Here is a 24035-nt window from a genome sequence, read left to right as displayed (position 1 = left end):
TTGAATAATCTCACTCTGGCTGCTTTGTGGACAATAGATTAGGAAGGTCAGCAGAGAACTGGAGAAATAAGCGAAAAGGCTACAGTGATAATCCAGCCAAGAGATGATGGTACATTGGAGCAGGATCATGGTGATGAAAGCAATAAGTTGTTAGCATCGGGGTGTATTTTGAAGATAGACTCTGTAGGATTTGCTCACAAGTATAAGATAATAAGATAAAAAGATAAGTCAAGGATGACACCAACATTTTTGACCTGACAAAGTGGAAGGATAAAATTACCATTAATTGAGATTAGGAAGATAGGAAGTAGAACACGTTTGGTGCAGGGAAAAAGACTAAGAGCTCCATTTTGGATATGCTCAATTTAAAATGCTCCAGTAGAGAGGTTGAGTTGGTAATTGTTTGTGCATTTGGAGTTCAAGGGAGATGGCAAGACTGGAGACATAAATTTGGGATTTATCTACATACAGAAAGTTTTAAAGCTACGAAGCTAGGTAATATCACCTAGGGATAAAGGTAGACAGAAAAGAAGAACAGGAACTGAGTACCAATATACTCTAAGATTTAGTGCTACGGGAACGGATAAAACTGTAGAAAGAACACTAAGAAGAAGACAAACCAAGAGTGAAGAGTTTTCTAAATGCTAAGCAAAGAACATGTTTCAAGAAGAAACGATAAGCAGTATCAAATGCTGCTGACAAATCAAATAAAATAAGAATAGTGAATTAACTATTGGATATAGCTATGTTGAAATCTCTGGTGATTTTGAGAAGAACTTAGTCGAGAGAATTTCAAGAATTAAAGTTTGATTACAGTAGTTTCAAGAGAGAATGGAAGAAAAGGAAAATAGAAGACATCAAGTATAGACAACACTTTCAAGTGGCTATAGCTGAAGAGGACGCGGGTCAAATTAGTTTTTAAAATAGGCAATATTATAGCATGTTTATCACCTGATGTAATGATTCAGAGTGAAAATTTGATGTTGCCAGAAAGAACGAGAAACAAAAGTAAAAGGATATCATTGAGAAGTCAAAAGGCCATAGAAAGCAGATGGTCTTCATCCAAACAGACGACAAGAATACATGGTAGGGGTGTTTGGGAAATCTTTTTTGACCGTTTGTATTTTCTCAGTAAACTAAGAGCGAGAATCAGAGGCCAAGGACATATGCTATTATTAAGTTCTGAGAAAAAAAAGGTTTTGCTGCCCACTTGAAGTGAATGGTTATGGATTTAAGAAAGGCTAGTTACTGTTTTTTTTTTTTTAATTACTGTAGTTATGTGATTTTTCTAAAGCCTCTTTTACTACTCAGCTGCTAGTACAGTATGATGAGAGTTGGACTTAACCAAGATTAGCTTTTTTCCAAGTGAGCGTGAAAGACGAATAGTAAGACAGTTTAAGGCATAAGCAAGGTGTGCTTAGAAAGGTGATTCATGCAGTAACAACAATAATGAAAGTTATTAGGATTTTTGGTCATAGTCATATAATTTTTGCAATTGTAGTAATGTTGTTGTTGTTAGGTGCCGTCGAGTCAGTTCCAACTCATAGCGACCCTATGCACAACAGAACGAAACATTGCTCAGTCCTGCGCCATCTTTACAATCATTGTTATGCTTGAGCTCATTGTTGCAGTCACTGTGTCAATCCACCACGTGGAGGGTCTTCTTCTTTTCCACTGACCCTGTACTCTGCCAAGCATAATGTCCTTCTCCAGGGACTGATCCCTCCTGACAACATGTCCAAAGTACGTAAGATGAAGTCTCACCACCCTTGCCTCTAAGGAGCATTCTGGCTGCACTTCTTCCAAGACAGATTTGTTCGTTCTTTTGGCAGTCCATGGTATATTCAATATTCTTTGCCAACACCACAATTCAAAGGCATCAACTCTTCTTTGGTCTTCATTATTCATTGTCCAGCTTTCACATGCATATGATGTGATTGAAAACACCACGGCTTGCGTTAGGTGCACTTTAGTCTCCAGGGTGACCTCTTTGCTCTTCAACACTTTGAAGAGGTCATTTGCAGCAGATTTACCCAACACAATGCGTCTTTTGATTTCTTGACTGCTGCTTCCATGGCTGTTGATTGTGGATCCAAGTAAAAAGAAATCCTTGACAACTTCAGTTTTTTCTCTGTTTATCATGATGTTGCTCATTGGTCCAGTTGTGAGGATTTTTGTTTTCCTTATGTTGAGGTGTAATCCATACTGAACGCAGTGGTCTTTGATCTTCATTAGTAAGTGCTTCAAGTCCTCTTCACTTTCAGCAAGCAAGGTTGTGTTATCTGCATAATGCAGGTTGTTAATGAGTCTTCCTCCAATCCTGATGCCCCATCCTTCTTCATGTAGTCCAGCTTCTCGTATTATTTGTTCAGCATACAGGTTGAATAGGTATGGTGAAAGAATACAACCCTGACGCACACCTTCCCTGACTTTAAACCAAGCAGTATCCCCTTTTTCTGTCCGAACAACTGCCTCTTGATCTATGTAAAGGTTCCTCATGAGCACAATTAAGTGTTCTGGAATTCCCATTCTTCGCGGTGTTATCCAGAGTTTGTTATGATCCACACAGTCAAATGTCTTTGCATGATGAATAAAACACAGGTAAACATCCTTCTGGTATTCTCTGCTTTCAGCCAGGATCCATCTGACATCAGCAATGATATCCCTGGTTCCACATCCTCTTCTGAAACCGGCTTTCGGGACTTTCATTTGCTGATGTGGCATGACTCAAAATGAGAAGAAACAGCTGCAAACATCCATTAATAATCAGATCCTGGAATGTACAAAGTATGAATCTAGGAAAATTGGAAATCATCAAAAATGAAATGGAACACAAAAACATCGATATCCTAGGCATTAGAGAGCTGAAATGGACTGGTATTGGCCATTTCTAATGACAACTCGAAAAGGAATGGTGTTGCATTCATTGTCAAAAAGAACGTTTCAAGATCTATCCTGAAGTACAACGCTGTCAGTGATAGGATAATATCCATACGCCTACAAGGAAGGCCAGTTAATACGACTATTATTAAAATTTACTCACCAACCACTAGGGTCAAAGATGAAGAAATAGAAGATTTTTATCAGCTGCTGCAGTCTGAAATTGATCGAACATGCAATCAAGATGCATTGATAATTACGGGCGATTGGAATGCAAAAGTTGGAAACAAAGAAGAAGGATCAGTAGTTGGAAAATATGGCCTTGGCGAGAGAAACAATGCCGGAGATCAAATGATAGAATTTTGCAAGACCAACGGCTTCTTCATTGCAAATACCTTCTTTTACCAACATAAACGGCAACTATACACATGGACCTCGCCAGATGGAACACACAGAAATCAAATTGACTAGATGTGTGGAAAGAGACGATGGAAAAGCTCAATATCATTAGTCAGAACAAGGCCAGGGGCTGACTGTGGAACAGACCGTCAATTGCTCATATGCAAGTTCAAGCTGAAACTGAAGAAAATCAGAGCAAGTCCACAAGAGCCAAAATATGACCTTGAATATATCCCACCTGAATTTAGAGACCATCTCAAGAATAGATTTGACGCATTGAACGCTAGTGCCCAAAGACCAGGTGAGTTGTGGAATGACATCAACGACATCATCCATGAAGAAAGCAAGAGGTCATTGAAAAGACAGGAAAGAAAGAAAAGACCAAGATGGATGTCAGAGGAGACTCTGAAACTTGCTCTTGAGCATCGAGCAGCTAAAACAAAAGGAAGAATTGATGAAGTAAAAGAACTGAACAGAAGTTCAAAGGGTCTCTCAAGAGGACAAAATAAGGTATTACAATGACATGTGCAAAGAGTTGGAGATGGAAAACCAAAAGGGAAGAACATGCTCGGCATTTCTCGAGCTGAAAGAACTGAAGAAAAACTTCAAGTCTCGAGTTGCAGTAGTGAAGGATTCCATGGGGAAAATATTAAATGACTCAGGAAGCATCAAAAGAAGATGGAAGGAATACACAGAGTCATTATACCAAAAAGAATTAGTCAATATTCAACCATTTCAAGAGGGGGCATATGATCAAGAACCGATGGTACTGAAGGAAGAAGTCCAAGCTGCTCTGAAGGCATTGGTGAAAAACAAGGCTCCAGGAATTGATGGAATATCAATTGAGATGTTTCAAAACAGATGCAGCGCTAGAGGTGGTCACTCATCTATGCCAAGAAATATGGAAGACAGCTTCCTGGCCAACTGATTGGAAGAGATCCATATTTATGTCTATTCCCAAGAAAGGTGATCCAACCGAATGTGGAAATTACAGAACAATATCATTAATATCACACGCAAGCAAATTCTGCTGAAGATCATCCAAAAACAGCTGCAGCAGTATATCGACAGGGAACTGCCAGAAAATTGTAGCAGTGAACTGGAAAGACAGGAGGAAGTGGGCAGAGTGGGATATTTGAAATTTGAAATACAGAGTTAGTGCATTTTTGAGTAGTGACACAATCTAATATATGACATTGATGATAAAGGGTTGAAGTAAGGTCAAGGAGAAAATCACTAAAGGAGAGAAGGTCAAGAAACTGCAAAGCCAAACAAACTGAAAGGATATGTGAGTATATTACCCATCACTAAGTGCCTCCTAGTCAATTCTGACTTATAGCAACTCTATAAGACAGAGTAGAATTGTCCCATAGGGTTTCCAAGGAGCAACTTGTGGATTCGAACCTTTTGGTTAGCAGCCTGAGCTCTTAATCACTGCACCACCAGGGCTCCACTATATAAACAAGTATAATAATCTAAATAAATTGAATCTTCACTTTTTCACTTCTCAATTCAGTTCTGACACCATTTGTCCATGCAACATTTCTTCCTCTGACCACAGTCATCTGGAGGTACATTAGATCTCACAAGTTAATAGGACACTGTCCTTCAGCTCAAGACATCAGATGCAAACTGTCCTTGCAGCATTTCTTACTCTGGCCTAGCCACTCAAAAAAAAAAAAAGCTAGCTAAAATCCCACAAGTTAAAAGGAGAATGTCCTTCAGACTGTTCAATAGAAGTTAGGGCAAGTTTGGGAGTTCACGTGACACTCCTGAACTGCTGACTACAAGTTTGGGGTTTCCCTCTATTACTTCAGGATGCAGGCTGCAAGCTTGAGAGGCCACTTCTGGGCTTCTTCACTTCTGACCTTTTGGCTCCCACTTCTCTTTTGCATTCCATAATTAACTGGAATGATTCATAGAACTTACAAAAGTGCCATAGTTACAATTACAGTTTTATTACAGCAAAAAAAGGATACCAGTTAAGGGATACATAGTGTGAATTCTTGGAGGGCTCCGAACACCAAACTTCCATCTCTCAGAGGGTGCTCTACCTTCTTTTACGAATCCATGTCTTTCACCAACCAGGCAGCCCATGGAGCTCCTGCGTCCAGAGCTTTGATTGGGGCTCTCACTACATAATGCTAACTCCAGCCTCCCTCCCCTGAGTCAGTGGGTATCAGGAGGTGATCATGTGGTATTACTTGGTGGGTGTTTTTGGCCTGGCCAGCCACCACCCCAGAGTCACCTCATCACCTCATCTAACCTGTTAGTTTATTGTGGTCTGGAATCCTCAACAAAGATAACTTAAATTCTGAGGTTTATTTTAGAGATTTTTTTCTCAGGGACTGAGGACAAAGACCAAATTCTTTGGGTACAGTTTGTGTAAACCCCACAAATTATCTATACATGAATAGTGAAATTACAATAAGTTATGACATGTGTTATGTTGGTAAGTAAGCTAGGAGCTAAAATCCTTAAGTAATGCCAGGAAGTGACTCCAGGGTCTGAGGACGGCTATAAAAAGAAGGGATAGTAGATTATATATTTTGAGAAATAGAAATCCACAACTGGAGATGAAAAGCTGCAAAGAAGTCTACAAGGAAAAAAAACACTAAGCTTTCAAGCCTCTGTACGCTGGAATGGGTGGGGAATGAGTGGTAAGTACACCAATCCAAGCAGCCACCTCAAGTTCCATTAAATGATATGCAAAATTTTTTGTACGTGTGTTTTGTATTTTTATTTGTTTTTGGTTTGTTTAAGAGAGAATATAAGTTCCTATCTTTATTTATATTCTCAGTGGGTCCATAATCCAAGAAAGTTTAAAAAACATTTATAAATATTTAATTCAGTATTTATTGCGCACCTATTTGACAGGTGCTCTTCTTGGAATTAAGTTCCAAAGATGTGTGATGCAGAATTTCTATGGTAAAGGTTCTTAGCACCTGGTTCTCACAGGGTGGGAGTGAAGATAATCATGAGGGTAAAAGCTGTACTTCAAGGTTAATTTGAGTAAGTGCCTAGTGGAGTAGAAGTGGCATGCTACAGGATTGTAAGTGAAGAGTTTGTTCGTTACGACTGGATGGTTTGGAGAAGTTTTTGTGGAAAACATAAATTTGAATTGGACTTTAAAAGGTAAGAGATGTTTTCATCAATAAAAAGATGAAGAACAATCTAGGCTCAAGAAATGTAAAAATAAATAAATAAGCATAGGTTTTTAGAATTTCATTATCTCCTCAAAAGTGACCAAAAAAAGTAATGTGACTGAATTCTAGAGTTCATGGAAGGATGCAGTAGAAGGCGAGCTTCCTTTTGAACCATATCAGGAAAGGTTTGGAATACAACATACAGGTGTACAGACTGTCTTCTGTAGGCAGCAGGAAACCACTCAATATTACCTGAGAATACAAATGACATGTGACATGATCCAAGTTGTGATTTTGGAAAAAATATTCCAACAGCAATGCAAAGGACAAATTTGAAAGGAGATTAGAAGCAGGGAGAGACTAATAGATGACTAATGCAATAGTCTAGACAAAAAAAAAAAAAAAACATGGAACTTAAATTAGTATAACCACAGTGATGCGTGGTCAAAAGGATATACACATAAAAAATAAGGTAGAGTAGAATCTGTAGTACCTGGAACTTATACATTTATATGTATACCCCAGTATAAGCCAGTACCCAGTGCCCTCGAGTCGAGTACTTATAAATTTGCTCAAATGAGAGAAAGTATAAAAGGTCGAAGGAAAGGAAAGAGTGTGAAATGATTAGCATTCATACCTTTTGAGACTGAGTTGCTAGTGATGGCATTAGGAGAGAGAATCAGCATAGGAGAGATTTTCTGTGGATACTAGAGTTAGCAGGTTCAGTCTTAGTGCACTATCTCTGAGTTAGCAGGAAATGGAGCAGCCAGGGATAGAAATAGGGATTTGGAAGCCTTTATCTTTGAAGTAAGGAGTCTTGATGGCACAACAGTTAAGTGCTTAACTGCTAACAAAAGGGTTGGTGGTTCAAACCCACCCAGGGGCTCTGTAGGATTAAAGATGTGGGGATGTGCTCCTGTAAAGACTACAGCCTGGAAAACCCTATGGGGAGATTCTCGTCTGTCGCATGGGGCTGCTATAAGTCAAAGCTAACTCAATGGCACTTCAACAACTTGGAAGTGGCATTAAAGTTATTTATTTCACTGGATAATGTAGTTCATGGAAAAAATGTAAAACAAAAAGAGGGCTAAGACAGTACCTTGGCGATTAATGATAACAATAGCGTCTTAATCACCTAGTGCTGCTATAACAGAAATACCACAAGTGGATGGATTTAACAAAGAGAAATTTATTTCCTCACAGTAAAGTAGGCTAAAAGTCCAAATTCAGGGCATCGGCTTCAGGGGAAGGCTTTCTCCCTCTGTCAGCCGTCTCACCAATGTTCCCCCAGACTAAGAGCTTCTTCAAGTAGGGAGCCAGAGTCCAAAGGACACGCTCTGCTCCCGGTGCTACTTTCTAGGTGGTATGAGGTCCCCAACTCTCTGCTTGCTTCCCTTTCATCTCTTGAGAGATAAAAGGTGGCGCAGGCCACCTCCCAGAGAAACTCCATTTACTTTGGATCGAGGGGGTGACCTGAGTAAGGGTGGTGTTACAATCCCACCCTAATCCTCTTAACATAAAATTACAATCACAAAACGGAGGACAACCACACAATACTGGGAATCATGGCCTAACCAAGTTGACCCATATTTTTGGGGGGACACGATTCAAACCATGACAAATAGTAACAATAAAAATGACATTTTTCCAGGCTGATAGCCATCACTACCTGATAAGGGGAGGCCTAGTGGCATAGTAGTTAAGAGCTCGGCTGATACCCAAAAGGTCAGCAGTTTGAATCCACCAGCTGCTCCTTGGAAACCCTACGGGGCAGTTCTATTCTGTCCTATAGGGTCACTATGTGTTGGAATCAACTCAATGATAACATGTTTACCTGGTAAGGCCATTACCATTGTTTCAGTCAGCGCCTGTTCTCATTGGGGGACATCTTCTTTGCAGGGCCTACGACACACCAGAGGTTACATGGTCATTCTCAGCTGCTATGGACTGAAAATGGTCATAAAAAAAGAAAAAAAAAATTTTTTTTTCTTTTTTTATGGACTGAAAATGGTTATATTTAAGAGGCATGTTGAAATGAGGATCAAGTGAAATGGACCATCAGTGAAATAATGGGTGGAGAGCATCAGAAGAAGATGCTAACATACATGTTGATTAGGGGATTATTGGTAACTTAATAAAAGCACTTTCAGAAGAGAGGAGAGAGGATTAATGTCAGCTGGCTGTGTCTTGTGCACAAGTGAGTGTTGTTGTGATGAAATATGGGCAGCACAGCCTTTTCGCAAGTTGGTTAGGGGAAGCAAAGAAAGATGACGTCAGTCAGGGTTTTCTCGGTCATAAATGACGGAAAGCCTGGTTGGAATGATCTTAAACAAAAACAGCAAAAGAAAAAGTAGGGTGTGGGTGATGACTGAACATACCAGGCTTGTAAACAGTCTTTAAACAAGTCTAGACCCAAGGTCTTTTACTGATGTGATAAGGTCCCAATTTCTCTGTCTCCTTAAAGCCTTTGGGGCTAAAGCCTGTTTGGTTTCTACCCAAGAGAAAAAAGAAGAATCACTTTCTCAGGATTCCTAGAGTTTTTGTTTTTTAACCTCAGGTGCAGAAAATCAAGTTTATCGTGTTCCTCAGTCCATGAGACATTAACACTGCCCTTTCAAGGCCCTTATTTTATTGTATTTATGGGCCTTGAAAGGGCAGTGTTAATGTATTCATCTATGTATTCCCATTACCAGGTGCCAGTATCGTTCCATTTTGCCTGTGGAAAACCATTTTATTGTGTTTTTGCAAATACATACTGTTTTGTGTGATTGGAATTTAATTTACCCAAATTTTGTTATATATCCCGTTTTTTTCATTAAGCAGTGTGTTTTTAAGTTCCAATTATGTTACTAGTATACATCTAACCCATTGATTCTATTTTTTTATAACGTGTAACACCGTAGTGCGTATCTACCAGGCTTTCCCTATCTTTCTCAGTGATAAACACTCAGGCAGCCCCCACTCCACATGTTACAAACAACTTACTTATTCACTAACATGCTGGGCACGGTTTTGGGTGCATGGGACACATCAGCAAACAAAACAAAAGTTTCTGCAACGTATAAGCATCTTTATACAAGGTGCCTTGTATAAATATAAATATACGCACAATACAGGACAATCCTTAATGCGTTGGATTTGATTTGGACACATGCCTCATCCATGGACCAATTACTGTATCAGGAAAACATGATGGGCTAATTAGCTTATGCTAGATAAATGCTCATCCCTAAACCAGTGGATAGGATCTTGTGGAATATAGTTCACTCAGAGAAAATGAGTATGGGGTATCCTACAGAAGTAAATCCAGGAAAGTGCATGATGAATGGATACTGAGTAACAAATGTAATAGATATCCTCTATAGATGGGAAATTAACTTGGTAGGTGACACCTCCTTGGCCCCTGAAATTCTAATTACTCATAAAGAAGAAAAGCATTTTTATATCCAAAAAAAACTCCTTGAGTTTCTGATTCAGTAAGTCTGGGAGCACCAAGATTTTATATTTCTGTCAAGTTGCCAGCAGCTGTTGATGCTGCCAATATGGCACCACATTTTGAGAATATTGCTCTAGCCTAAAAAGCTACTAAATGTCATAATTTAACAGTCCTGTGAGGATCAAATGAAATAATTGATATAAAATCCTTGATAATAGTAGCCATGCAACTTAAAAAATGTTGGCTATTAGTATTTCATTTGTTGTACAGAACTGGAGGTGAATAATTACATTAATCTTTGCTGAGGTTTCAAGAAAAAGAAAGAATGGTAAACAATAAGCCTGAGTGTTCTAAATATAAACTTCATTTCCTTCACAAATTTCCCTACGGACATCTAAGTTTTTGTTGATGACTTTGTTGATTCTTATTAGAATTCCCAGAAAGACTGTGTAATCATATATTTAATTTAGTGACAAGGTCAGGTTAAACAGCATACCCTTTGAAATATAACCTAATAAAATCAATATAAAATGGATAGGCTCAGCCATCTATAAGATGGTATCTGAAGGATATTAATGAGACTAGCAAGCCTTTTGCAAAATGATCAAGTCATCTCTTAAGTCTAATAAAAACCCGGATTGTCTCCCAGTCTAATTAAGGTGACTAGAATATACCCACAAGGCTACAAATTAACCTTGGGAAAAAGAAGCTGTGTGGTTACCCACCTAATCTGATGACGTGCTAACGTAAGGAGGTGGTGTACCTTAAGAACACAAAAATAAAGAATTGGGCAGTAATAACTTGTTGGAATATATCCAGCACCGTCCAGAGAAGAGGGTGAATGTATTCGGTGGGCATAAGCCACTAGAGAGGGATAGTTTTAAAAACAAGGAAATTCATCAGTGTTACCCTTCTTGTTTTTGTCAAAAAAGAAAATACCAAACCCATTGTCGAGTTGCTTCTGACTCATAGTGACCCTATAGAACAGGGCAGAACTGCCCCATAGGATCTCCAAGGCTGTAAATCTTTACAGAAGCAGACTGCCACATCTTTTCCCAGAGAGGCTGGTGGGTTCGAACCTCCTACCTTTCAGTTAGTAGCTGATCATTTAACCACTGAGCCACTGGGCTTCTTTTGTTGTTGTTAGGTGCCCTCAAGTTAGCTCCCACCCATATCAATCTAATGCATAATAGAAGAAAACGTTTTCCAGTATTGCACCGTCCTGGTAATCACTGGAATGTCTTAGTCCATTGTGGTGGCTACCGTGTCAATCAGTCTCATTGTGGTTTCCCCCGTTTTCGCTGACTCTCAACTTTGCCAACCATGATATCCTTTTCTAGTAATTGGTCTTTCCGAATGACATATCCAAAGTAAGTGAACTGAAGTATCGCCATCCTCGCTTTTGAGAAGCATTCTGATTGTATTCTACTAAGACTAATTTGTTCCTTTTTCTTAGTTTGTAGCAGATAGCTAGTAAAACCATGAATAAAGGATTTTCTTGAATATTGTTATATTCTTGTTACTTCTTTGGCCTTGTGCGTGGCTGGTGAGATTAAAGGTGATACCAGTGGACCCTAGGCATTGATATCTCTATCTCTGAGGTATTCTGACACTACAGAATTTTAATTCACTTCTTGGTGCACGTATCAGCCTCTTGGGAGTTTCGTTAATGAAAGACCATTTCCAAGAGGTTATTCAATTTTGGGTTAACTGACAAGTTTGTGTTTCTAGAACTGCAGAACTCAGGGTCACACCCCGTGCCCTGAGGACCCAATCAGGTTATCACCACCCTGATAGCTCACTGGCTTCTTTCTTTAACATCTCCATTGAAATGCAAGAGATGGTGCATCTTAATTTCTTTCCTTTTTTTATGTTTAATATATTAGAGCCTTTGTATTTCCCAACTTGGTGAAAAAATATGCTTGGGATTTGAGGAGCATAAATATCACAAATATGGTGGTAAACCTCTGGCTACAAACAAAGCTGTTCTCGGGTGTGTGAATATGTTTGTGATATTAATTCAGAACCCACCTGAATGCATTGCATGTGGGTACAGTAATATGCAGAAAGTAATAATACACCACACCCACTTTCCCAAACATTAATTATGAGGCGAATCATCATGATAACTCTCGGCGTTTTGGGGCCACCTTGTTAAGTACCCAATCCTTGAGATATGTCAGTGTCAAACAAAGCTCCATAATTAATTATAAGACTTCTACAGTGTCAGAGAGAAGACTTATTTTATTTGGTGCCAGAGGGCAGGATAAGGGCCAATTAGTGCAATTATACAGAGTCCAATTTTTTTTTTTTATTAGAAAGACATTTCTAAGAAAGGGAGTTGCTGAAAAATTTAATAGCCTTTCCCAAAACTGAAAATCGTCCAGCAATGATTATATGATTACTTGTGAGTGATATTGAGGGTGTTTGGACATCACATAAGGAGGTGACCAAGTGACTTTTGAGATCCCATCCCATTTGGAATCTATAATTCTGTGAAAATATTAGTCTGAGGGATTTTTAATAGTTTGAGTCCATTTATCCCTGAAATTCAAAAATCTAAACAGTCCTACAAAAATTACACTCTGAATATAAATTTATTACTTGGGACTGGTCCTTTTAATTCTTTGTATTCTCCTATAAGACTACCAGAAACCCAAGGCATGGTGAACGCCTTGCTCACCTCTGAATTCACAGCACAGTGCCTGGCACATTGCTGGCCCATGATTATCACTGTCAAATGGCAGCTGGGTGACGCTTGGAAATGCTCACATGCTCGTTTTAAAAAAATGTATTTCCTACTTCTCCTTCCTGCTGTACAACTAGAAGCTGGATCTGTACTACACTGCCTCAAAGGAAGTATGTCATAACATCTGAGCCCTTTAAACAAGTACTGTAAAGGCTGTAAAATATTAAAGAGAAAAGGGGGGATTATTAGGGAAGGAAAATGTGACTTGGAGAAGCAAAGGATAGAGGTGGACATTACCTATCTCATGGCTTCTGAAAACAGATTCCCCTGGCCTGTGGTTCAGCTGGAGTTTCCAGTCTACCCAGAGGTATCTTGGAAGGAAGGCCTGTCAATCTGCTTCCAAAAAACATCCATTGAAAACCCTACTCTGACACACATGGAGTCATCAAGAGTTGGAAATGACTGGACAGCAACTGGTAGTACCCTGAAACTCAAGACAAGGGCCTGTCCCCTAGTAGTGTAACTAGGAGGCAGAGTCAGGAGAGATGCAGTAAATGGCCAGGAGTGAGCAAGCAGACAGGCCCACAGACAGATCTGTCGGTATTCTGTCCTTCTCCCCTCGTTTTCTGAGCTCTAGCCACCTTGTTTCTTTTTAGTTTCTCAGCAGTGCTATGATCCTTCCTATCTCAGGGACCTCAGCCAGGCTGCTCACTCGGACTGGGATACACACTCTCTCTTCTTGACTCTCTCTTTTTTGCAACTGGGCGTGGCCAAGAGATTCCCGACCTGACAGAGTTATGCAGATAGAAACATCAGCGCACACCAACCAGAACGACCAACGGCAGCAGTAACCACCAACTTGGACCAGTGACCCAGAAGTAGAGGCAATGCGTATGGCTTCAAATATTGTGTCCCAAGCTTGGAGAAGAAGAGCCCCAGGACTGAGGTTAATGTTTTCCAACAGCCCAGTGATGCAGGAAATTCAGTGTCAGAAATTAAATGGTTATAGAAAATAAAGGGATTCCTCTTTTATCCCCAAAGTATGTACCAACAGTCATACCAACTTGTAGTGAATGAAAAGAACTTATCCAATTAGATCAGCAGATATTGAAAATTGTAAGGCTTATGTTCAGTCACTCAGACCATTTATTTCCACTTGGCGTTTGTGCTAAAGAATTTTTTGCTTATTGATGGAAGCTCCACAATGTCAAAGCCTCTGCTTCTAACTTGTTTTGTTTAGTGATAGCACCATCTAAATGATATTGTGAAAAAAAATTATGAGTTTGGTTTATATGGTGTGTGCCCTCCTTCCCTGCATCTCCCCGTGGATAATAAGAATTTAGTCAAAGGTTTATTTTTGTTTTTCATTAAAGACACTCTGTTCATTCTAGTATGCAGGGGACTCTTGGTTAATTTTTCTTAAAGAATACATGCCAAGTTTTGGTCTTAAAAATTTAAGTATATAGTGACTTCTCAACTCTCCGGTGGATTGTTATTTAAATGTTCTTTACGTTGAAATTTTCTCTGTGGTTGACCTAAATTTTTCCTACTGCAGCTCATGACGGTTATATCCTATTCCTTTCCTCTTGCCTAGAAGAAATAATGGCTCCCTGGCCTCTATTTAATATCCTTGTATGTCATTCCTTACCAGGGCTTTATCTTCCTTCTCTCACTGTGACTAGGTCGACAGTGCTCATAGGTCTTCATCTTGACTTCTTGCTCTCACTTTTCAACCTTTTTGCTGTGTAACATGTGAACTGTCCCACTGTCATTCATTTTCACCTCAAGTATACGTCAGTCTTGCTCTTATAGTTTTACTGCATACAGCTTCTTATGCAGAAGTCTCGTCTTGGTCTCAGTGGGCTACTCAGTATACCCGAGTGGGTTTTGCTCATTCCGGGTTTTATTTACACATTCATATTTAGTACATAAGTACTCAACACACAAGTTTGAGTCTTAAATTGTACCATATAAATCTATATGCTGAATTGGTAGATGGGTTTTTCCTCTTATCTCGTGGCTTGAGAATAAGGGACGTTTCTCTTTTAAAATTATTTTAAAAATGATCATTCTAGAGGTATTTTTCAGTGATTTTAGGATCAATATCAAGAAAGAGTAAAACATCTGATGCTGATACACATCTTTTCATCCCAAATGAATAGCTCTATTCCACATCAGTATCTCTTACTCTTCTGCTTAAAGCCAATCCAGTTAGTATATTACAGGTGACGTGTCTGAGAGTTCCCTGTCTCTGTGACTAGTAGGTTCCTATGAACAAGAGAATCCAAAGATGAAAGTGAGGACCTCTATTAGGAGAGAAGAAAGGAACTGTTTTCATCACTCTAACACACGTGGGGTCGCCATAAGTTGGCACTTGACCTGTAGGCAAATTTTTTTTTTTAAACAGTTCATTCATACCTCCGATCTTATAAGAGTCTTTTTTAAGGGACATCTGAGACCTACGACCAAGGTCTGTGTGACATATGACTCAACATTAAAATTCTGTTAATAATATCAGATAACTAGGCCCACTTAATACCAATTCCTCTAGCAAAGGAAGTGCCTCAAGGGGAACATCTTTCAAGGAACCAATATATTTTCATGCTAATTCAGGGCAATCATGCCCATTTAGAAGTTATTCCAAATGTACAGGGGCCAGAAAATCCATTCTTCTATAAAATAACAGCATGGACCATCTGGGGCAAACATTTGATTTGGATTTTTGCACTGGGTAGGAAACAAGAGAGAAAAAAAAATGTCTGCACTTTGGAGATTTCATTCTTGAGTTGACTAAAGACCAGGGACCTCAATGGAAAATCCCTAAGAATGCCTAGAAAAGTTCTAGCCGAGCTATATTACCATTGAGTGGAATCAAATTCATTCCTTACTTGTACAGAGTTGCCCTAGAGTTTTTAAAAAAAAGTTTACATTATTATTTTAATGTACCTTTGTTTACAAACTGTCTCAGTAAATTTAAAAATTAAGTTCTTGTTATTTGAGAAATCATTTTAAAAAAATTGTTACCATTGAGTTGATTCTGACTCATAGGACACTACAGGACAGAGTAAAACTGCCCCATGGGAACCCCCAAGGAGGGCCTGGTGGATTCAAACTGCCAACCTTTTGTTTAGCAGCCATAGCTCTTAACCACTACGCCACCAGGGTTTCCAAGAAATCATTACGGGTATGTTTTACATTTTAAATAGGTTTTCTTTAAGGATTACAGGTATGACATTTGATCAACTGAATGAACAATGTTCAAGTATAAAGCAACATTTTTAGATAATCACCCTACTGAAATCTATCAATCTCAATGATTTCACATTTTAAAAGCAATTAATTTTCATGTTTTGCTATAGAATTGCATGTCTGGTCAACCAACTACCAAAACCAAACCCATTGCCTTCGATTGGATTCCTACTCATAGCGACTATAAGTGTAGTAGTTAAGAGCTATGGCTGTTAACCAGAAGGTCAGCAGTTCGAATCCACCATGCACTCCTCAGGAACCCTATGGGGCAGTTCTGCTCTGTCCTACAGGGTCGCTATGAGTTGAAATTGACTCAACAGCAATGGGTCAACCAACTAAGGACTTAAAATTATTTTATCACAAGTTTTCTTTTCAGTGAATGTTACATCTCTTTAGCCCTCATAAATGGTCTCTAAAGTTACACAGATTACTAAAGGGAAAAAAAACGTAACATTGAGCCATCAATCAGAAGATTTTTGGAACTTGTTAAAAACCATCTTGGCAAATTTAACACAGATATTGTATATCTGGGCATTTATTAAAAAAAAAAAAAACAACCAAAACAATATGCATTAGTAATATACTACAAGATAAGAAATTCTGGTTTACGAACATGGGCTTTTTCACTAAGTGTTTTCCACAGATTTCAAATATTCCTGCAAAGAGATCTATAATACACAGTGCCTTGAGTTTCAAATGACTTCTAAAACATTGTGTATGTATACACTGGAAACCCTGCTGGTGTAGTGGTTAAGAGCTACAGCTGCTAACCAAAAGGTCAGTAGTTCAAATCCACTAGGCACTCCTTGGAAACCCTATGGGGCAGTTCTACTCTGTCCTATAGGGTCGCTACGAGTTGGTATCGACTCGACGGCAATGGGTTTGGTTTTCGGTGATTTATATGTACATAACTCGCATATATATCACTACCATGATTAAAAAGTAAGGAGAACATTTAGTGCTAAAACTTTACAACCCCGGTATATTTGTTTCCCCTCCCCCATGGAAAAGGATACAAAACAGAGACTAAAATAGAGAAGTAAGATCTGCCATGAAGATATATATGATCATGAAAAGAATGGATATTTCTAGCAGTTTGTATTTAAAGTACTAAATTTCATAAAAGATTTGTCAAATTTTTAAAAAGGTGCTTTTTCAGGTAGAATGAGGTACATAAATGTATCTCAAAAGTCTGCCTAGCTTCGGTATTTCATTGAGCCTTTTTATACAGAAAAATTGTTAAGGGTATAAATCTCTAGATTACTAGTGGTTCCATTTTTTTATTCCTTGGCACTTTTCTTCCTGCAAAACTTTTTTCTTGGGTAGACATCTTTACAATGGGTAGGAACAGTACAGGGGAGAAGGGTCCACTGAGTGAAGACAAGAACAAGAAGTGTCCACAGGTATTAAATAAAATAAATGAATAATTAGCCATGCAATATTAACTGAGCATCTCTTATTCAAAACTGCACCAAACCCAGGGGAAGATGTTAGCAATGTCAAATATGTTGTCCCAGCTTTCAAGGAGTTTGCTCATTTAATATTTATTAGTGATTGTTAAAACTGATTATCATCATTATTTTTTGGCTTTTATCTAAATACCAAGTATAGTATTAGGCTCCAAAGACGCAGGTCTAAAAGGCACGGTTTGCTCCCCGGGAACTTACAATTGAGCAGAGAAAGAAGTTATAAGTAACCAAACACAAAACAGAGAAAGGGGCCAGAGTAGAAAATATCGTTCTGGTGCTCTGGGTGCAGCAACACCCAGAAACACTCAGCATCTGAGTGACAAGGGTGAGCAGAGTGGGAGCTGAGGAACCTGTTGGCGGACAGTCATAGGAAGCCTTCTAAAGTTAAGGCCAAGTGCTGAAAGAGCAGCTGGTGGAAGAGCCAATGAAGGTGGTGGGAGCATCCAAGCACAGAGGCCAGTATGTGCAAAGGTACCAAGGTGCTAAGATTAGAGGAAATATGATATGGTTCAGAATGGGCAAATTGATATGCATGTCAAGCTAGAGGAAATTTATGATGCATGTATTTATTCATTCTTTCAATAAACATATATTGAGGAATGACTATACGCCAACACCCTTGCTAATGGTGGAGACACAATAGTTAACAAACTAGAGAATCCCTGCTTTTATGAAATGTAAAGTGTATGAGTTTAGGTAAAATTTAGACAGGCGATTACAGAAATAATTAATGGTTATAATAATGACAAACGCAACAAAGGAAAAGCACAGGTGCTCTTAAAGCAAGGTGCTGGGCAGACAGCTAAGCTGATCTAGAGTTTGAAAGAATGATTCATCTAGAATGAGCAGGATTTACCTAAGAGGATACAAGGATCAAGGGGGAGAGGCTGAGCATCCCAGCCAAAGTGAACATGGTGTGTGAGACCCTCAGGCAGGAAGGATCAAATCCCAGCACCCCTGGAAAACCCAAAGAATGTGGACGTGGCTACAGCTCTGAGAGTGGGCAGAGTGGCATGAGATTAAATGAAGGAGAAAAGTCAAAGTCAGGCCATGTAAAGATTTACAGGCCTAATTAACCATTTTGACTTAATCCTAGGAGCATTTGGAAGTCACAGAAGGATTTTTAACTAAAGAAGTTACATGATCCGATTTCCAAATTTAAAAGATTACTCAGTCACAAGATGATGAATACACTGTATTTGAGCAAAAGTGGGTATGTGATTCTACTTTAAATGCTATTTCAGTAAGTCACATAATGCCACAAACCAGGATCGTAGCTGTAGAGTTAGAAAAAAGTGGAAAAAGTCAAAGAATATTTAGAAGGAGTCATCAGCAGATCTCAATAGTTGACAAAATGTGAAGAGTGAGAAATGTGAAAGTGTTTAATATTTACTCTTTGGTAAATGGGTCATTTATCATTTACTGATATGGGGAACCCTGGAAATGAAGAGATATTAGAGAAAAAGCAATTATTTTATTTTGGATGTATTAAGTTGATGTGCCTGGAGATAATTAATTGGAATTTTAAGTAGGCTGATGGAGAACTTAAAGAAGACTTATAACCTGAAGATATAAACTTGGGAGTTATCAAAGAATAAATGATAAAAAGGTTATAAAAGAGAGTGGATAAGATCATCTAAGAAAAAATGTGAAATGAAAAGAGAAAAGGGCCTTGGCAAGAGCCTGATGAATCTTCAACACTTCAAGTTAGACTAAAAGAAGATGGGTTAAAAGAAAAAATACATAGAAAAGGAACCAGTAGTTAGATAGAAAGAAAACCAGGAAAAGTTTTTTCATGGAAGTCAGAGCCAGATAATATTTCAGGAAGGGGGCAGTGATCCACTGCATGTGATGAAAGAGCAAATAAGATTAAAACTTAAAAAGTGAGTCTGGAACCCCTGAGGGAGCAGGAGAGCAGTGGGATGCAGACCCCAAATTCTCATAAAAAGAACAGACTTAATGGTCTGACTGAGATTAGAAGGACCCTCGTGGTCATGGCCCCCAGACCTTCTGTTGGCCCAGGACAGGAACCATTCCCGAAGCCAACTCTTCAGACATGGATTGGACTGGACAATGGGTTGCAGATGGATGCTGGTGAGGAGTGAGCTCCTTGGATCAGGTGGACACTTGAGACTATGTTGGCTTCTCCTGCCTGGAGGGGAGATGAGAGGGTAGAGGGGGTTAGAAGCTGGCAAAATGGACACGAAAAGAGACAGTGGAGGGAAGGAGTGGGCTGTCTCATTAGGGGGAGAGTAATTGGGAGCATATAGCAAGGTGTATATAGGTTTTTGTGTGAGAGACTGACTTGATTTGTAAACTTTCACTTAAAGCACAATAAAAATTATTTAAAAAAAAAAAGTCTGCTAAACTTTCTCACATAGAAATTATGCTTTGTCAAGGGCTGTTTCAGTTGTATCCTGGATGTGGGAAAACATTTGGAACATACAGAAGGCTGAGTGAGAGGTGAGAAAGTAGAGATGGTAAGAAAGAAAAGCATTTTGAAGAGTTTGACCCTCAAGAGTAGAACAGTAGTAGAGCAGTAGGTGAAGGGAATATGGAGTCAAGAAAGACTTGTGGAAAGATACAGAAGTCAGGTAATGAAGGGCCTTGTATGTCCTGCTAAAAAGTATTGATTTTTATTCTCAAAGGAAGGTAAAAGTAATGGAGACATCAAGCATGTCTCTGAGGTTTCTTGGCTTGGAATTTGTACTATCCTCTGGGAGAGCGAATAAGGAAGAAAAATGGACTTGGGGAAATTACGTGCTTTTATTGAGTTTAAATTGTCTAAGGAACTTCCGAGTGCATTATCCAGTGGTTGATACATTTATAAGCTTCTCAAGAGAAGTATCTGTGTAATCAAGTTGGAAAGAGAAAAGAATAAGTAAATAGTACGTGTAAAACTGAGTTGCACTGACCCTAAGTCTGTAAGGAATTCAAAGAAGGGAAAATTTATCACTAATCCGAAGTGTAAAAACTGTTCATTAAAGAGATGAGATTTCAGTCACCTTGGGGGATAGGTAAAACCTGTCAAGGGAGAGAAAAAGTGGGGAGACTAGAACTTGTTACCCAATGGCAGAACAACATATACAATGGAGGAAGAAATAAACATGGCCAACAGGAAAAAAAGGAAGTCGGTGGAAAGACTTCCAGAATCATTCTGAGTTAATTTCCACCATCAACACATTCTTTGATTTACACAGAAGCATGTACACACACGCACACTTGCACAAGCATGTACTTTGAGATTAAATTAAAGCTAAAAAACTGAAATTTGCAAGGGAACAAATTGGACACCTGGCCAGTGAGTCATACTTTTACCACATAAACCAAAAAGCCAAACTCACTGCCGATGAGTCGATTCCAACTATTGGCGATCCCATAGGACAGAGTAGAACTGCCCCATACACTTCCCCAGATTGTTCGCTTCATGGAAGTAGACTGCCACGTCTTTCTCCTGAGGGGCACTGGTGGGTTGGAACTACCCACCTATACAAACTTAACTGAGAAAAACAAGCTATTTCTAATAAAATGCCATTTCCTTCTGGCATGCATGATTAAAGTTTTCAAAATGTCTTTATATCTGTTACCTTATTTTATCTCCCTATCAACAGTGAGTTTCAGAGAGGCGTAGCAGCTACCTAAGATTATATAGTTAGTAAGTAACACAGAGATTTCAATAGAGGTCTTCTATTCCAGAGCATTTCCACAATTCCACTGCACCTCAGCCATGAAGGTCGATCCTTGTAGACTATTTGAGGATGTAGTTAGCCCATTTCATTTTATTTTTGTTCTTTGTTTTTGTTTTCAAACTAAATGCTTCAATTATTCTGATGGAGAAAAAGATACCTATTTTTCGAAGGTAAATCCTTAGCAACTTCTGCAAAGGAAGCAGTGATGGCAGTAGCACACAGCTTATCTGTAGCCCTTCACCGCCTTAGATAAGACAGACGTCCTTAGAGAAACGCTATTCGAAAATGCTTTCCAGCTCTATGAGCATGTAAAAATCTGTGTGACTACAGACTGAGCCTGGGCTCAGATGTACCCGTTGTTGGAGTTTCCATGGAAATGAAGACACTTTACATTTTCATAAATTCACTTACAGACGCATGTGGAAGTCAAACAATGAGAGGATTCTTGGTATGTGTGTGTTTTCACCCTCTGAAAAAGACACGCTGTGTTCATGCTTCAGTGAGTGGCAACCATGGTAATGACTCTTAAAAAATAGGTTCTTAAGCCTGTTTGATGAAAGTTATATCTGAATTTAAGAAACATTAATAATGTTTCCATAATAAATTCTGATTTCTTACAGATATTTTGGCAGCATGCGTTTGATAAATATTAGTTTTTAACCAATTACTCTCACCGGTTTCTTCTTTAGGCAATTTTTTTTTGTTTTGGATGACTGTTAGGTAACACCATTTATAAAAACTTTCTAGCATTTATTTTTCTTAATTATACCCTTAATAGAGCCACAAGAAGACATGAATTCAAAACGAATTCCTATCACTTATTTATTAATCACATTCGACATAAAACCAGGGCTGTACTTAGTGAGGGAGTAGGGAAAGAGAGTGCTGTATGTTGACATACATATTTATATAGAAGACAGTAATATTAAAATAAACTCTAAAAACCAGGTTTTTTGCTAATAAACATCACAGAGAGGTGACCTGGGGGACAGTGGAGTGGAGATCTAGGCCCCTTTGCTCTGAGGGTCATTTTCAGTGTAACACAGTGGTTTGGAGAAACTTGGCTTCCGGTTCCAAATCTGCTACTTGAAATCGATGACAGATAGACATAAGCTTCCAGCCAAGATAAAGCATTAGGGACTGGATTTACTCTTTTGCCTGAAACAACCATTAAAACTATAAAAAGCATATGAAATGATGTTTTTCGTGACACTGGAGATTACGCAACAAATGCCATTGATCTCTGAGAGATGGGAAACAAAAGAGGTAGGTGCTATTATTGCCCCGGTATAGGTAATAAGAAGAGAGATGAAATTTAATCATAAAAATAATTAATCCAGAAAAAAAAGGAGAAATGGGAGAAACAAAAAGCAAGATGATAGACTTAAGCCTATATATATTAATAATCATATTAAATGTAGACGTTTTAAACACCAAAATTCAGTGCAGAGATTGTCAGTTCAGGTGAAAAACAAGACCCAACTACACGATGGCTGCCATATGATCCGTCCATTCCATGCCTAGGTATTTTCCCAAGAAAAATAAAAGCATATGTACACACAAAGATTTGTATAAAAATATTTATAGCAGCTTTATTTGTAATAGCCAAAATTAAAACAAGACAAATATTCATCAACTGGTGAACATATAAACAAATTTTGGTATATCTATACAATGGAATACTACTCTGCAATGAAAAGGAATTGGCTATTGATATATGCCACACCGAATTAATTTCAAAATAATTATGCTGAGTCGAAGACATCAAAGTAAAAGTACATACTGTGTGATTCCACTTGAATAAAATTCTAGGAAATGAGAACGAATGTATAGTGACAGAACGCAGATCAGTGGTTCCCTGGTAAATGAATAATTTCTTTTATAAGGATCAGCACAAAGCTGGTTCCTACGAGGCGGAGGTTCCTATGAGGTGGAGGTTAAAGATGTCCCAAATGTCCAACTTTTCTAAGCTGCTGTACTGCACCATCATCTCTAACATCAACTACTCCCTCTCCCCTCAGTACTCTCCCTCCTGTTTTGGGGTTCCCTAATTCACTGTAACATCTCACAAAACTCACAAACTGAACCATGTAAAGGAAATGGCTCACAGGGTTAGGGAGGCTGGCAAGTCCCAAATTTGTGGGTCAGGTGTAGGCTTCTCCCAACCCACGTGGCTGCAGGGGCTGACGAACCCAAACTGGCAGTTCAGACCACAGGCTGCTGGCTCGCAAGGCTGCAGAAGCAGGCAAATCAGGTCACATGATAGTGCCTCTGGCCCAAACGACTGTGGAGGCCAGTGAATCCCAGGATAAGCAGGTCAGACAGCAGGCCTCTGGCTCAAGTCCCAAGAACCGGAGGTAAATTGATCATGAACCAGACTCGGGATCCAGAGGCACACACCAGGACACACACATATATCTTAGATGCAGGCCACACCCCAGGAAAGAGCACAACGTTAGTAAGGGTAGGACTTGACTCACGGCCTCCTGCGAGGCTGCAACCCAAGACACACCCTACACCAATCCTTCCTCATCAACAAGTAAAGGTCAGGATCCACAACAATAAAATGAAGAACAACGACACAATACTCGGGATCATGGCCTAGCCAAGTTGACACATAACCCCAACCATTACATGTTCCATATACCTTATTTACATAGTTCCACTCAATCATTGTGTGTGAGTCACAAAGACCATGGCTAGAAGGGCCACATTAAGTGACTTATTGTGCCATACCTGGGGATGTGTGTGTGTACGCGAGAAAAGGGGGGTTTGCAGGGAGCATAGAATGGAGGGCTTGCAAAAGGATGTGAGAAACTTTGGTGGGTAGTGGATATGTTCACTATCTTGTTGTGCTGGTGGTTTCACAGATGCACACGTATGTCAAAACATACCAGATTGTACCCTTTGAATATGTGCAGTTTATTTTACGTCAACTTTAATGCAATAAAGGTGTCTTAAAAATCTGTATTACTTGGGCAAATTATTAAACCTTGAATCTGTAAAATGGCAATAACAACTCTACCACCTTTATAAGGTTATTGCATGGATTAAATGAAATATTAATGTATAAGAGGC

Source organism: Elephas maximus, chromosome 18, assembly GCF_024166365.1.
Source record: "Elephas maximus indicus isolate mEleMax1 chromosome 18, mEleMax1 primary haplotype, whole genome shotgun sequence".
NCBI lineage: Eukaryota > Metazoa > Chordata > Mammalia > Proboscidea > Elephantidae > Elephas > Elephas maximus.
The sequence above is the reverse complement of the archived record's forward strand: the minus strand, read 5'-3'. Positions refer to the sequence as shown.